The sequence below is a fragment of the Leptonotus elevatus genome, chromosome 4 (genome assembly GCF_054856555.1).
Source record: "Leptonotus elevatus isolate MCC_2025b chromosome 4, RoL_Lele_1.0, whole genome shotgun sequence".
Lineage (NCBI taxonomy): Eukaryota > Metazoa > Chordata > Actinopteri > Syngnathiformes > Syngnathidae > Leptonotus > Leptonotus elevatus.
Window position 1 is genome coordinate 3924369 of NC_141242.1, and position 16017 is coordinate 3940385.

A 16017-nucleotide genomic window follows, 5' to 3' on the forward strand; every position below is an offset into this window, starting at 1 on the left:
TGCATAGCAATTCGGGAAAGTATGTTTTGTAGAAGTAGGATTTTCCTGGCCACCATATCTATTTTATAATAATACAATAAGAGGAAACGGGCGAGAAGAAAGGAGGAACAAGTGTGGCTATTTGAGAGGCTGATAGCAATGATTGCCCCAGTTAAATTTGGATAATTTTACCCAAATTGGTCTTTGCCCATGTTGTCTGTGATTTCTACACTTTAGTTTTTTTTTATAAAATAGTTGAAAAAAAGCTTGAGAACAAAACTATCAACTATAAGACACTGCAGCTGTCTGAGAATTGTCATATAATTCCACCATTTTAGTGCTGTCACTATCAAATCTTTTTAGAATCGATTAATCTATCGATTATTCAATCAATTAATCGACTAATCGGATTAATTTTAATTTAGCTTTAAAGTGTATTACAAAAGCATTTCCCCCCAGATTACTGTTTATTAACCAGTGATTGGTTTATTTTTAAGGGATCGGTCAATCAGCAATCCCCCGAAATTAAGGAAATTGGGGCCAATAAATCGGCCGGCCGAAAACCGCGCACACTTCATTGCAGTTCAGTGACCCTGTTGTGTTGAACGCAAACGTCTCCGTCTGGAAAGTAATTTATTCGTCACACCCAGGGTCGGGGAATCCAGGTCCAGAGAGAACAAACCCTGAAACAGTTTGACTTTAGCCGTAGGTGCTTCTACTCAACAGGTGTTTCTATGAGCTCGTTTACCTGACAGTTGAATAGTAGCACCTGAGGCGAAAGCCAATCTGTGGCAGGGCTTTTACATTCTGAACCCGGATTCCCCAACTCCGGTCACGCCATGCGTCCTCGAATGATCTGACTTTGGGACGTCGTGTCTGGGTCTCTGTAAAAAGAGGCTATAGTCTCCACAATTAACAAAATGGAGGTCAGAGGTGTCTAATGTAGACGATAGATCAAACCACTGCTCTGTTTGGAATCCATGTAGAACCCATGCGAGTTTTGTTTTTGGCTATCCAGTCTGAACATCATTTTCGTTGGCAGCGTAGTGCTCTCTGCTGCTTTCAGACAAATAACCTTGCACCTACTTGTTGCCCAGATGGTGAAGCCTATTCCACTATTAAAGCCAGTGGATCAGTAGTGCGCAGCATGTTGATGAAGATCATCTTTAATGAGCTAGAAATGCAGCCTTATCCTATAATTCAAGTTTGAGTGTGATGCAACCGAATCAGATGGGGACTTTGCCGTTTCAAAGGCTTGCTTTCAGACTTGTCATGCGGGGTTTATGCATCCCTCAGAAGTGTCGTGGCAGTTTAGGGTAATGTTACTCACTGAGAGAAATATGGTTGACGGACTAGATCGCAGTGGCACTTCAATTTCATCAAACTCGACAACCGCTGTCAGTGTATTTTGATCTGAGACAAGGAGACGCCTCGTCATCGGCGCTGTTTTGTTTGTCACAAGCATGGAGTAGACTTGGAGTCAGAGAAGTGCATCATTATGTATGGCAAATGTTTTTTTTTTGCCATTGTATACTCATCATGATTTATCCCGCTCTTGTCGAATGTGAAATTGATTTTAGTCCTCGAGGGCCGGAGTCCTGCAGGTTTTGGAGGTTTCCCTCTTCCAACACAAGCAGATTCCAATCGACTGGATCGTTATCAGGCTTATGCAGAGCTTGCTGATGAGCTGATTATATACCGGCTGCGTTCGAGAAGGGAAACATCCAAAACCTGCAGGACTCCGTCCGGCCCTTGAGGACCGCGTGTGCCCACAACTGATCTAAGGGCTTAAGTACATCAAATTGAGGTTATTCTGAAAAAAAAGAAAAAAAGAGTGAATTATTTTAAGTCTTTCAATGTGAACCAACAAAAATGTTTCAATTGTGGGATTAACTACTCAAATTATTTTTGTTTTTTAAATGTTTTTAATGAGAAGGGAGAATCGCTTGCTAAAGAACTCTTCCAGAATATTATCTGGCAAAGTTAGCATAGCATCTCTGTGCATGTGGCTCAACCTGCCCACAGCTAACATCATTTCACACAATTCATTATTATGCTCGTCCCTAAAAATGTCGCAGAAATATCTCATTTACAGAATTAACTAATTTACTCCCAGTCATTTTCACTGAAGCAACACCCTTTGCTCCCGGCTGTTTTACTAGATTTTGACTGAAGGCCCATAGAATATTGTGTATAAAAACATGGAACCTACCAAAAGAAAGATTAGACTCTCTTCTTTCATCAGGATATTATAATATAAGTATATTTGTATCTGTTTCCGTTTTGCAGCCAAAAGAGCTTGTTGCAACATGGCCCTGGTTGATCTCTTATACTCTGCTGCCACCTTCTGGCCGTTTTTTGTAATAACTACCATCGCTTTAAGCGACCTCTTCAGGTCAGAGACTGCATCAAAGCCTTCTGTATGCTCTAGCATTTAAAAAAACAACAACGTAAAAATGTATAAATGCGTTTTTGAGACCATGGCAACATTTAAAATAGAACGTTTTTAATACGTTTTTGGGAGCTAATTAGTTAATGATTACGAGTCCATTATTTTATTTTCGACTCGTAGGCCAATTGTTTTTGAAAAGAGTAAAATGTCTAGCCCAAAAAGGGCGATGATAACTCTCTGCTTGATTAAAGGTGTGGCTTGAATATCTGTATATTTTATACTTTGTTGATCGCACACACGTGTAATTGTATTTATGACTTGTGTGATGTTGTGAAATAAACAAACAAACAAATATTTTGTGACTAAAAACAAGAAATAGGAAAACAACCAGAGTAAAGTTATTCATTTGACTTTTTTACTGTTTAACTAGAACCTTTATTATTTTAAAGGATTTTTACCAAAGCACAAAAGGGAACTTTGCTCTAAAGATTCTCAAATGCTTAGCCTTTGTACCCATAGTAAATAAAAAATGGGTATTTCCTTCCCTGTTGGCTACATTATGTACTAATCTATTCTTTACAACACTGTAATCTTGTTTCAGTTTTTCTTTCTTTAGTCCTCGTGCTGGCTGCGTTGCTAAGCCGTGCCGTGTTGTGAGGGCAATTAGCTGAGATGAGGCTAATGATTTGACTTTCGTTAAAAAGCCGCTTCGCTGCTCCTCCGTCCCTCGTCAAACGTGTCCTTTCATCAAAGCGTGCAATTTAAAAGTGTGTCCTGCTCAAAGGGAATGCCGAGTTCAGCCATTCAGCGCAACTTAAGGGCTGAAAGCTGTTGGAGCTGAATGGCATTGGTCGGGTAGAGTGTGCCTGACGTCACCATTGTCCTTTGGGATCTATAAAACAAAAGTGGATCCTCTGCCAGAGGTGACGCCAAGGCCTTTTGGATGACTGGGATTGTGGATGACTTTTCAGACCACTCACCTGTCTCCCCCCCCAGTGCTTGTAAAATGTAATGTAATGTTGTGTTAACGCCTCTTCAGGAGGTGATGGATGAGGCTCATGGTAGACATTACGTTGGCTCTTTTGGCAGTCACGACAAAGTCGAAATGATGATAAAATGGCAGTAAGCAGATTGAATGTGCTACTATTTCGGAGTTTTTAATGACCAAATGGCAAAGCCCCCGCAGCAGGGGGACAAAGTTATCGCCAATTAGTTGGTGCCTGGTTCAATATTTCTGTTGAGATTGGTTTGTGCCAGTGGTTTTTATGTTGCCACTTTGACTATAATGCTGACAAGATACATAATGTGGAGGTTTCTTCACTTTGTTTACTTGGATACGCTAAAATGCGTATTTTAAAATAACAAAAAAATATCAATTTGGACTGCTTTTATGAATTGATGAATTATATATATAAAAAAAAAAATTAATTAAAAAAAGAAGCCGAATCCGAACAAATTTGAGGGTGTCCTGAAATTGAATCTGTTCAAATGTAATACCTTAACTTAAACTTAGGAGTGACCCAATTTATATATATATTTTTAGATACGGGCGGTCACATAGCCATTTTTTTCTTCTTTCTTTTTTTTCTTTGACTTGTGATGAAAAATGTGTGTTCTGAGTGCTAAATGGTGGCAGCACCAATCCATCAAGTAGCAATTTGGGAGATTCTGGAACAATTCATTTAAAAAAGCAATTTAATGTCACTCCCAGTTGACATTTACTTCCTAACTAAACGTTATACAAAGAAATACATGTTCTGTATTTAAAACAACCACATCACTTTGAATGACTGTGTGCTAGCTTAATGCTAACAGACAACGTAAACTGAGAGATAATAACATCAATGTAGTGGTGTTATTATAACAACAGAAGCAACAGAAACAGTGCAACAACGCATATATAGACAATATACCAATACTCACAGTAGGGCTGCTCGATTATGAAGAAAATATTAATCACAGTTATTTTGGTAATAATTGAAATCACGATTAGGACGATCATTTATTTTTTGGTACGAAACAAGAAAATGTTTATGCAAGTTCCTTTTGGATGAAGCAAAATGTATTAAATTTGTTATTTTAAATTTTTTCAAAAGGTCTAATTGTATCAATTTAAACAACTCGACTCAAAATTAGTTTTAATAATTTTTGGGATGATTATGCAAATTTTGTAATTGTGGAGTGTAATAATTGAATGTCGACTCAAAGGTACATTTTCTTTATCCTTTGCAAAAAACTATTACTACAGCTTACTGAGCTTAATTCTTCTTCGTTTTTTGTCTCTATGACTGTATTATACTGCCCCCTGGCGTCCACGAAGTGCAAGGGCAGGAAGGGGTTAATGGCATTTCAATTCATTTCAGTGGGCAAAAATAATTTGTGATACGAGCGTGCCAGCGCGGTCACGGAACAAATTAAACTTGTAAGTAACGCCCCCGCTGTATTTGATATGTTGTGTCTGGAGCGTGCAGTAATTGTTGCGTTCCTAAATAAAAATAATAATGGAAACACAAATGCCATTTTTCAATTCCTGCAGTTGAACTTGCAATCTAAGATCATACACAGCATACAGCTCAAGGTGACAATGAGGAGCCACTAAAGACCAAAACAAAATGTGTCAGGAGAGCATGGACCCTGGTTGGGTGTCCGATTTCATTTAGAGAGAACCTCTCGGCTCAATCCCACAGTCCTGCATTTGCCCGACTTAAATGTGGGTGTGGACGGATAATGAGGAGAAGTAAATGCCTGTGAAATCGTTTTTTTACAAATAAATTCCACTGTGGTTATGGCGAATCGAATGGCATACGATCACATCCATCTGCTGGAGTTATCATTGAGGAAACCCTGCACTTGTACTTTAACTACTTGCATTTACACTGCACATTGAATACAGTGTCTGTCATAACTAAAAAAAACACATATTTTAATGGCATAAGAATATTCCACTACCTGAACAAAAGTAATGAGTTGGAATGACTTGTTGAAAAGCATAGCACTATAACTCCAAAATCTAGTCAACCAACTTAGAATTATAACTTTAAAAAACAAGGCAAAGTTTGCTATTTTTGTACACCCTTATCACTTGTACCTTTTACAACTGTTTTCGTATCAGAATATTATTCAGCTGCAAAGCTTTGTCGTCCTTACAAAACGTGCTTAAACTCTGCATTGCACTTCTCCTTAAGAATTTCTCGCGTTTGGTTTTGTTGAAAAGGGCTGTGAATAAAACCGCATGCTTCTTCATTTGCATTTTGATGGAATACAGAAGCGGAAGATTCAAGATGAGAGATATCGACGGCGACTGAGGTGCTTCTCTGGAAATCTGCACATATTGTGTTGTTCCTGTCGCTGAAAACGCACAAAGTCTTCTTCCAGTGTTCTTAACGCTAAACTAGGTCATGATGACTCGCCTGTTGGCGTCGAAAAATGTGAAATCAGAAAAGCTCTGCGGCGCATTATTCAGTCCTCAGTTAAGACCCTTTGTCTTTTTTGACGGGGATTTTTAATCTTCTCCTAATTCTGTCGCGAACAGGTCTGCCTGCCAAACAATGCATGAACTGCTGTAGCTAACTACAAAGAAGACTTTTGTCCAATGGCATTATTATTTTCAGATCAAATTTTACGGATCAACAAGAAAAATGGAATCTCATACAAATTCAGCATTTGTTATACTCATTTTCCTTTATTTTACCAGGTAAGAAACTCATTGGAATGAACCATCTCTTTTCCAAGAGTGACCTGGTTATACTGTTGTCCATTGGCGGAGCTCGGACTCTGTATAATTTGGTAAGACTAAAAGACTTGAGAATCATTTGTATAAGGATAATGCGGTGGTTCGAAACCACAGAAATTGTATAATCATGAGATTATATAGTATTTGGTAATCATTAGTGGCTCTGGCAAGCACAAATCACATTCATGTTGCAGTGGATCTACAGAGTAAAGCTGGATTGGTGTGCAACATTGGCACCACGTCAGTTGTTGTATTCATTCTGTGACCCTTTTATCTTACATCTGTATCTAAATTCCTCTTAAGCCTAACATTTGCACGTTAACCAAAATATAAATACTTCATGCGCGCATATTACGAGTGCACAATTGTAGGCTGCAGAGTACCAATTGAATATGTTTTATGTATTGCGTCACATATTTCCTTTCATCCTCGCAATGGAAATTGAATCGAGGTAATCTTTTTAGGGATACTGTATTGACTGACAATCATACTACAAATGTTACAGTATAATGTCACTGATAGGTAGCGATTAAAATGACCACAAAGGTCTCATTAGATGATATGGAAGCAAAACATGTCAAAGTTTTGAGGTTTAAAAAAAAACATATATTTTTTTGAGGATTAATGGCATTTAGATTCATTACAACGAGGGAAGATTTGTGACGTGACTGAGTTCGGAACACATTTTCAAGGCACCACTGTATTCATTCTGAATGTGGCCATTTGTTGCTCAATTACATTCATTTAACTCATTTGCTCCCCCAAATGTATAAATATGTTCTATTTTAAATGTTTGAAGTGTCCCAAAGACTTATTTAAACGTTTTTTATGTTTGTTTGTTTTTAATGCTAGAGCATACAGAAGGCTTTGATGCAGCCTCTAAACTGCAGAGAACGGGTAAACAATGGTAGTAATTACAAAAACGGCCAGCAGGTGGCAGCATAGTGTAAGAGATCAACCATGGCCATGTTGCAGACAAGCTGATTTCACCACAGTTCTAAACAGGTTTGTGAATAATGATGAAACTTGCTAATGCTAATTGCTGCAAAATGGAAACCGATAGAAATATATGTTTTCTTTCCTTATGAAAGAAGAGATTCTAATCTTTCTTTTGGTAGGTTCCATGTTTTTATAGCAATAGAGCACAATATTCTGTGGGCCTTGCAAAATCAGTCAAAATCCAGTAAAACGGCAGGGAGCAAATCGGGTTGCTTCAGTTAAAATGGCTGTGAGTGAATGAGTTAACAGTACATCACGTTAAAAAAGTGGCAGTACAAGGTTTTTATCAAACTGTGACAATATGTCATTCTGCATTCTAAGAATAAAACATGACACAGTATTCTCAATAAAAAAGGATCTTTCGCATTCACATACTTAACAGCTTGTAAATAAACAACCGCCATCTTGACCCCCTCCCGACTCTGCGAGCGACTGTTGCGCCAAACAGTCTCGCCGCTGGTGCTCAAATTGAAATGTCCAGACTCACCCCAGTTTCAGATCCCCCGGCTAAGCGAGGGACCCTCCCGGAATTACGTGTTTAGCTCATACAACCTGCTTTTAGCCTCACGACACACAATCCATCCGCGGGTTGAGCTCATTAACAGTTTAAGTGCATGTGCCACAGAAACGCCTCTCAGTCGTGTAAATGCATGGTGATGGCTGTACGGCGCGATCGGGATCACATGAAGATCCAAATGACCAGAAAACAAACAGGACTTGGCACACACAGTGGCCCATACCACAGCTATATCAGGCTGAAGGGACGATTGTCCATTGTGGATAGTAAGACGATGAGTATGACGTGTCCGTCTGAGAACGGCGTTAAATGTCATGCTGGACTTTGCACATGAATAAATGTTGGACTTTATTTAGAATCGTGCTTTGCAGATTTGGTGAATCGGCTGCCGCGGCTCCAGTCTGTTGTTGTTGTGGTGGTGGTGGCAGGTTGGGTGTCCTGCCCAGAGATTGGCATGCAGCCACTGGTCGCTGAGAGGAGGGTGAGATGGTGGGGAGGAGTCAGCAGCACGGGGAGATCTGGAGGACTGACTGACAGGAACAGTGGTAATGCAAACAACAAACTAACATGCACTACGTTTGCAAATGAGCACACAGCACAACAAATTGTTGCATTGGTATATTTATTTTTTGTTACCTGCTGACAAACTCATCTAGTCTTATGCACTCTCGGTGTCAAGCAGCTATCTTGAACTGAGGAGAGCAGCTTCATTTAGTCAGGCCTTGTCTATTGGGGGGAAAAAAAGTGGCGGTTCACTGTATACTCAGGTTGGTCAAACTTTTTGAAACAGAGATGTACTTCTTTGGTACCGATTGATGCGAAGGGCTACCAGTTATATACACACTTCTGAAATGACGGTTTCTCGTATTATCTTCAATTATAATATCATAAATACAGTGCTGTTTTGAGATAAGAATTGAGTTTGTTTCATGACCAATACCAAATCATCATTCTCAATTGAAATGAGCGGAAATTTTATTAATCCGTTTCGCCCCCCCCCCCCCCCCCAAAAAAAACACTTAAAAATAGCAAACAGGTATTGTACTGTATAAAAAGCCACGCAATAATTTAACACCTCATGAAATCACATTTAAAAGCAAAAAAAATATCCTTAAATCTACAAAGTTGCTTCTCAACGGAGAGGTAAACTGATGGACAAAACTGCTCCTCAAAGAAAAAGTTATTTTCAGCCTTGGCTCACATGAACCCATGCACCAGCTTTTGCAAGGCATATTCATTTGCTTATAGTTTAAGCAGGAGTTCGGTTTATGCCAGTAAGTAAGGCTTCCACATTAATCAGGCTACCTTTCATCATGAATGACATTAATTAAACACTTATGTGACAGACTTGTTCGACGCCGCAGAGGCATAAAGGCTAATTATGACTAGAGCAAACACATGAAATACGCAATCTATATTTGGTCCTGCTTACTGATTTTGTTCCTTGTGGTTTCATAATCAAGACGAGCCATGAATACAACATTTGCCTTTATAGTCTAATTAAATGCCTACCTTCACGTTCAAGGTTAAGAGTAGAGTAATGCCACCATTGATACATAATCGATAGGTGTAAATGGCTTTCGCTCTAGTTGTCTCGCGCTCTCTTTGGGGTGGACCCCGCCAAATGTCTTCTGGGAAAGGTTCCAACTCAATGTGACCCCCACACAGGACTGAGCGTTGAGCTGATGCGTCATTGTGACAGAGATTTGTTTTCAGCCATCGTGAATGTGTGGTAGCTATTGTATTGTAATTATACAAAGGGGCTTCCAGCTAACATAAAGCAGTGGCATATCTTTGTGTTTGTGCTGAAAAGTGTTGCAAGTTGAATGTTTATCATCAAGTGTCACTTTCTGCATTATTATAGGCTTTCGACAACAAGCAGGCAGAAGCATGAAACTAACCGAGAAGCGCTTGTGTGACTTTACTTGCACTGTTCATACCGCTGATGGGAAGTTTAGTATTGAAACGGCGACAACGGTGTACCTTGAAACCGGTAACCGGCCCAGGCCTGGTTGCCAGTTTGAAACCGTAGCTGTCGCTGCAGTGGGAAGGCTGAAGGCTCGCTGTTAGGCTGTGCCCATCTTCACACTTGGCACCCTTGTTTCGGTTCAAATGAACACCAAATGTGTCCCGGCCCATTTGTATGGTAATAATGCTAATCGCTGAACTGATGTAAAATGCGAAAGACCCCAGTATGCTGTACACCTAAGAAAGTGCTTAGGTGGGCATGACCGTCAGCAATCATCGATGAAGGGGCATTGTTCTGTGGGCAAGAAGCTTCTTTAGTTGTCCTTGTTTTGGTAGAGTAATAGCATTTAATGTTCTGATGGTATCATTGAATTTTCTATCAGATTTGTAAATGTCAATGGACATACTAGTGAATATTGCACTGAAGCTTGATTTGAGGAAAATCTCATTTTTTTTTGCCAGAAAAATCACAAATAGATCTTATTCTAAAATCTTTAAGCCCTTCTGTGGTAAACCCCAGAGTTGTAATATAACTTGGGCTCTTTCAAACGTTTATAGGCTTCCCCAGGCTGCCTGTGCTTGATCCTCAGAGATTTCTGGAGGCCACGCTATAGAGTTACATTCCTCCACGGTCTATCTGGAGGCCCATCTTAATGATTAGTCTATGCAACTTGTGTCGTACCAACATGGGTTTCTCGCAATGGGTGAGTCTGTAATTTGTGCCCACCGGAATTCCCGCGGAGCACACCCGCGAGTAACCGCCTTACCACAACAATAAGGAGACGTCCATCTGAGCAAGCCGACATTGAGAAGGGATTGGAATCTTCCTGCATACATTTGTGTGGGAATGTCAAGAGATGAAGTTGCTGAGGAATAGACTGACCCGAAAATTATGGAGCTTTAATTCCATCGACAGTTCTGCGGCTTCCCTTCTCCATCTACATACAGGCATAGCAAAGTACCACTGGAACCGGTAACCTGAAAAAGGGTGACTAAAAAGCAGGCCATTCACGTAGGATATTTCGGGACGTTTTACAATAAAATTACACACACAAAAACCTGAACCACATCTTACTGAATGAAGTTGCTGGTCTGTATACCCAGCACAAACATAGAAAAAAGGTTATAAAGTTGACTCAGGAATTTTCTGCCTGAACAGAGGTAGGACGTCACTTTGCGTCTCTCAGCATTCACACACTAAATCTAAAGAACATTTGGCAAGATATTAGGTAAGTTGTTTCCCGGGGAAGCCTAAACTTTTTCCTATGCTGTTGCAGAAGCATATTTAAATATAGCATCTGATGCCATGTAAATGTGATGCCAGTCATCAGCTCTCAGAACAGACCAGATGCTTTTTCCGCCCTGGCTCGGAGACACATAATAATGACATCATGTAAAATGGACACAGCTTTGCACTTGTCTTTGCACTTCTCCAGCTATTTCACGTGCATGATTATTCTTCGATACGTCTTCTTTCCATCTTTTGAAGGCTGAGCAGGCTGTATTTTCCTCAAGGTGCTTCAGTGAGACGGTTTACAATGAGGGCGGAATGGCTGGCTAGGCTTCCTTGAGTCAACTCTCTATGTACTGCACAATAAAGTGCAAATGTTTTCTTTTCTAGTCAGTGTTGAATGTAATGTCTAATGTCTAAAAATATGCCGTTTTATTTTTACCCAGTATTCCTGAACATCTATATATAACCATCTACGACAAATTGTGCTCTCAGAATGCATTGTCTTATCTTTTAGAGCGACGTGTTTTTCGTCGCACTTTAGCTGCGCCGTTTCTGTTTTATTGTAGAATAGCAAGCCTTGCAGCTTCTTGTTTCAGGAACTTGTGTTGTTGTCTCGCCCAGCTGGGCCTTGGCCTACAGTCACGCTCCGTGGACCGTTGCAAACAGTCTGATACTCCTCCTGTGGCCTCTCAGGCCTTTTAGTCTGCTGCACACACAGTAAATGTGGGCAAATTGCTGAGAGCAGGAAACATATAGAGCTAATTTCCTGCAATGCACCAACCAGCGCTGTTCGGTTTGAAGCTTAACACCACCGTTAAAATATTAGAAGAACTACTCTGTAGTAGATTGATTTCCTAACACACCTCACAGCATAAGATCGCTAGCAACAAGATAATCGGGTTTCAACTCGCTTTGGTCGGAAGGTGGGGGGGGGAATAGGGTCAGATTATCCAGATGATCTTGGTGTGTACAGTATTTCGCTTAGTAACGCTGTTAGCCGCACAAAAATGGCCATTTGTGCAACGCTTACACCTGCTGACACCTTCTTGTCCTCTGCCGTCTGCCAATGTTGTTGCAATTATGGTAAAGCAAACGACATGTTTTACCTTCTTAAAACAAAACAAAAACAAAAATAAAAAAGGTTTTCACGATAAACAAACTTTCCACCTCTTAACCCTGGGCTCTTACAGTTCAGAGCCAAAAGCTGCACACAACACCAACAATTCCTTATATAGCTTGCTTGCTTGCTTGCTTGCTTGCCTGAGCTTACGAGAGCAAAACCAGATTGCCTGAAGGGATAAGGTTAAGACTGGGGAGTAGTCTCACTTATTTGCTTAACTACTTATACTCATGGATAAAAATAGGGATTGTTTGGAGTCATGTTTTGTTGGTTATTAACACTGTTGTGTAAAATGACCTGTCATGGAGGTTTTGTTTTTTGAAGAGTAAGGTAAAGAGGAAAATAATCAAATTCATCCCCAAGTATTGAGAGCATCTCCTCATAAAGCGATTTTTGTTTATATTAACTCACAATAACTGAATTGAAGTTAACCAGATTTTTTTAAATTTAAGAATTGATCATTAAAGGGATACTTGACTCATTGAGCCATTTTCAGCAGTAAAAAGTTAATGTTTTGTCTTTAATTAATGTGTTAACTTCATTATTTTGATTGTGGAATGAATACCTTTAATGATCCAAAATGTTATTTTAATTTGCAATTTTTGTGTTTTTTTGCAGAACAACTGGATGCAGTCTTTGTCTTTACCTGACGTTTTTTCATCGCCTGACTGGTAAGTGCAATAAACCTCTTACAAGCACTGTTAGAACGTTCAAATCTTCAAATCCAGTGCACTATGTTTATTAATTTAGCAATGTCATTTGAAAAGATTGTTGTCGCCATCCCCAATTCAACGGCTATTTTGTCACCCTGTCACTAAGAAATGCATTAAACCTTTGAGACACTGAAAGTATTTCATACTTGTAACTTTCAAAGCTCAGCAGCTATTTTTGGACACAGTTTTTGATTCTGTTTTGGTGATTATTAACATAGTAAGCTTTGGTATCTTTTGCTGCATTTAATGCTGACATTTCTCTCATAGCTGTTATTTTATCCTTATGTCTCTTCTGCTGCCATAGAACTTATTTTGGCTGAGTCTCTTCCAGTATACAAAACTGTGAGTCCTTTTTGACTACAAATGTTGTTTCCTTTTCTTTCCTCCGGTAGTCTTGAGTACTATTATACACATTTTACAGTTTACACAAGTTGCCTTGGCCACCATTTTGTGAAGTTATTAATATTCTATAGTAAGCTTTTATCCAACTGTGCAGCAATGCCAGGTACTCTGCAATCTCTCCAGAGTTTGAAACCCTAATTAACACCATGGAAAAATCCCATATTTTTCCCACATGACCCTGCCTGCCTATGGTTGACGATAAAGAGGTTGGGAATGTTTCAAGGGTTTGTTTTTTTACATCATTATCTCCTGAATGCTGATTCACTGATAGTGCGTCCATTAGCTGGAATGGGCTCAACAACTCCTTTAAATGGGGCATCAACTTTTTCTTTCTTTTGAATTACCCTGAGGAACGTCATTAGTGAGTTTCATCGCTTGTCTGGGAAAAGAATTCCCTTAATCACAACTTTAAATGAATAAATACTGCATATGTTTTCAAACTAAAATCACCAACAGATGTGGCCAGATCAAATTGGAACGTCCGCTGAAACAGACATGGTTTAGGGTCTTTAGATTCTATAGATCTGCTTTCCACATGATGCATAATTCATGTTTCTAGCGTTCCTCCTGGCGTCAGTGATGGAGACTGGACCTCTAAAACAATGCGGTGCAACTCAGAATCTACCCCCAAGCATCCATAAAAGTCATCCCTACATTTAATACTTTTTTACAGAAAGATGAGAAAAACGAATTAGTCCGCCCCAGGAATAGTACAGACTTTTTAATGATTTGTTTAGGTGACTGTGGCTTTGTTGAAAGCTCTGCACTGTGAAAGTCAGGCTGTATTGACCGGCGGTGTGGATCCATTAAGATTACACTCTGTTGGCTCATCGTAGCTCTTTAAGTTACTCTCCGTATTGATTGATGCATTTCCCCGCTGTGATTGTCCTTGATAAATGCATTAGGATGTGTCCCGATGCTTTTTGCCTCCAGTGTTCGTCTGTAGTAATGTTCGCTGAGTGGCTGTGCTATCTATTCCCATTAAAACAGTCTAATGTTGCACTGTGAAGATCACTTCGTAGTGGTCTGAATCAATTAAGCCAGAGAAAAGGGTGTTACTTTGGGGAATTGTAGTGGGAATGTAATTGAGAAAAAAAAAAGGTCTGCCCTTGAAGCCCCCAGAGGGAGACAAGGTCAAAGGAGATCAATTACGGAGTGGATGTCTGGAACATGTGTTCTCATCCCATTCCCCCTCTTAAACCATGACGATCCCCACAAGACTCCAACAAGATGAGTGCAAGAAGGGGAAGTTTCCAAAAGACCACAATGAAAAAGATTTCTTTGCCTCAAGGATCTCTCTCAAAAGTTTTAACATTCCACTAACCATGAGTCTCATTTAGTCACAAATGTTGGAGTTTGAACATTTCAAATGCAAGGCTGAACAGCATCCTAAACAAACGGTGTTCAAGCTCAGACAAATTTGTATTATGTCCTTGGAGAACTCCACAGGTCTTGTATTCATTCGTCATTTGTTCATCTACAGTAAGATAAAACTGTATATTAACATAATTGGTTGAATTTTCGCCATAACCGCCATTGTCTTTCCTACATCTAGCCAAGCACTGATGCCAGCCCCTTTCAACCCTGTCCAGACCTTTTTCTACGTAATATGACAGGAATGTGACATTACATGTGAGGTCATCGGTCCTTATGTCCTGCCATGTCTGTTCTCCAGTCTTAGGCCAAGGTTGCTGAGATAGCTATGGGCTTTCCCATGCCAGTCGATAGTTTCCACTTATCAGTGTAGATTGTAGACGTAGTGTAGTTGTTTGTGTCTTTACTCATCTGTCTTTTCTGGGTTACTTACCCGTAAAGTCCTTTTGAATAAAGGAAAGCAATGTTTATTGTTTTGGTATGTAAATATAATGGATGGATACGCTAGATCATGATTGGACAGATATCCTAGCTAGTTTTGTGTGACTTAATTAATGGCCTACATTATTCAGAATTCAACTTTGGTAAATAATTTACCAGCAATGTAACTCAAAAGCAAATGAAAACTGGAGACGAGATTTCAGATGAATAATTCATAAGCATCACAGGTCAGCTCAGCTCAAAATCCATGAAAAGCTTTGCACAAATCTGATTTAATTTGATTAATTCCACAGGACTTAAATGTCAGTCAATTTGCAGCTCAAATTTCCCCCACCGGAGTGTGAAAGGTGGCTCTCACAGGCGTCTTTAATTCAGGGATCCGGTAAATTTGCTGCATCAGAGCTTTGTAACAGAAGACTTTCTGATTCGTAACTCGGCAAACGTGGCATATTGCTAAAGGTGGACAGGTGAAGCTTCATGAAGCCTTTAGGTGTTTCTTCAAATTGTGCCAAAACAAATTCGGAGCTTGGGCGCTTCGGTGAAACCGTCAGTATGGAAATCAGTCGTGTGATATTAGCAATGTGATTGAAGAAGGCTGACACAAACTCAGAGGTTTCGGGTTTATTCGACCATTGGTTTGACCATCTCTACATATTGCCGCAATCGTGTGCACTTTTAATTTACTGAACATCTAACCAGATAATCACGTGTGTGGCAACATCAGTGCTGGTGTCTGATGTTCCGTCTCAAATACACAGTTGTCATGACATTGTTGAAATACCCAATATGCTATTACAGAAGGCCCCATTTGTTTGAATTCATATCCAGTTACTTCACATGTTGTCACGTTATCGATGTTTCAGATTTATTGCCCACTGGTGTTTCAAATTGATGTGAGCCAAGGCCTTCAGTCTGGCCTCCTATTGTTTGACTGTCTAGTCAACCTTGTTGTACTGTCCTAGTCGTTAAACAGGCTGAAGTTTCAGCTGTTCACTTTTGACCCACCTGTGGTCTCCACTGTTAAGACGGGCTGAAAAATTGGATATCGTGTTTTGAAGTTAAGTTAAAGTGACTTAACGACATTGCAATAGATATACATCCGAATGTTTTTCTATGCTTTATTATGGCATGAAAATTTACTCGGA

At 39.7% G+C, this 16017-nt stretch overlaps 1 protein-coding gene across 2 annotated transcripts in view; it reads left to right on the forward strand.

Annotated features, from left to right (window-relative positions):
• The window catches only part of peak1 (pseudopodium-enriched atypical kinase 1), a 59068-nt gene that overhangs the window by 6539 nt on the left and 36512 nt on the right, over positions 1–16017 (forward strand). For both annotated transcript variants that reach the window (XR_015094632.1, XM_086074164.1), the window contains exon 2: positions 12561–12613. The gene's annotated coding sequence lies outside the window, so the exon portion shown is untranslated. The remainder of the gene's footprint in view (positions 1–12560; positions 12614–16017) is intronic.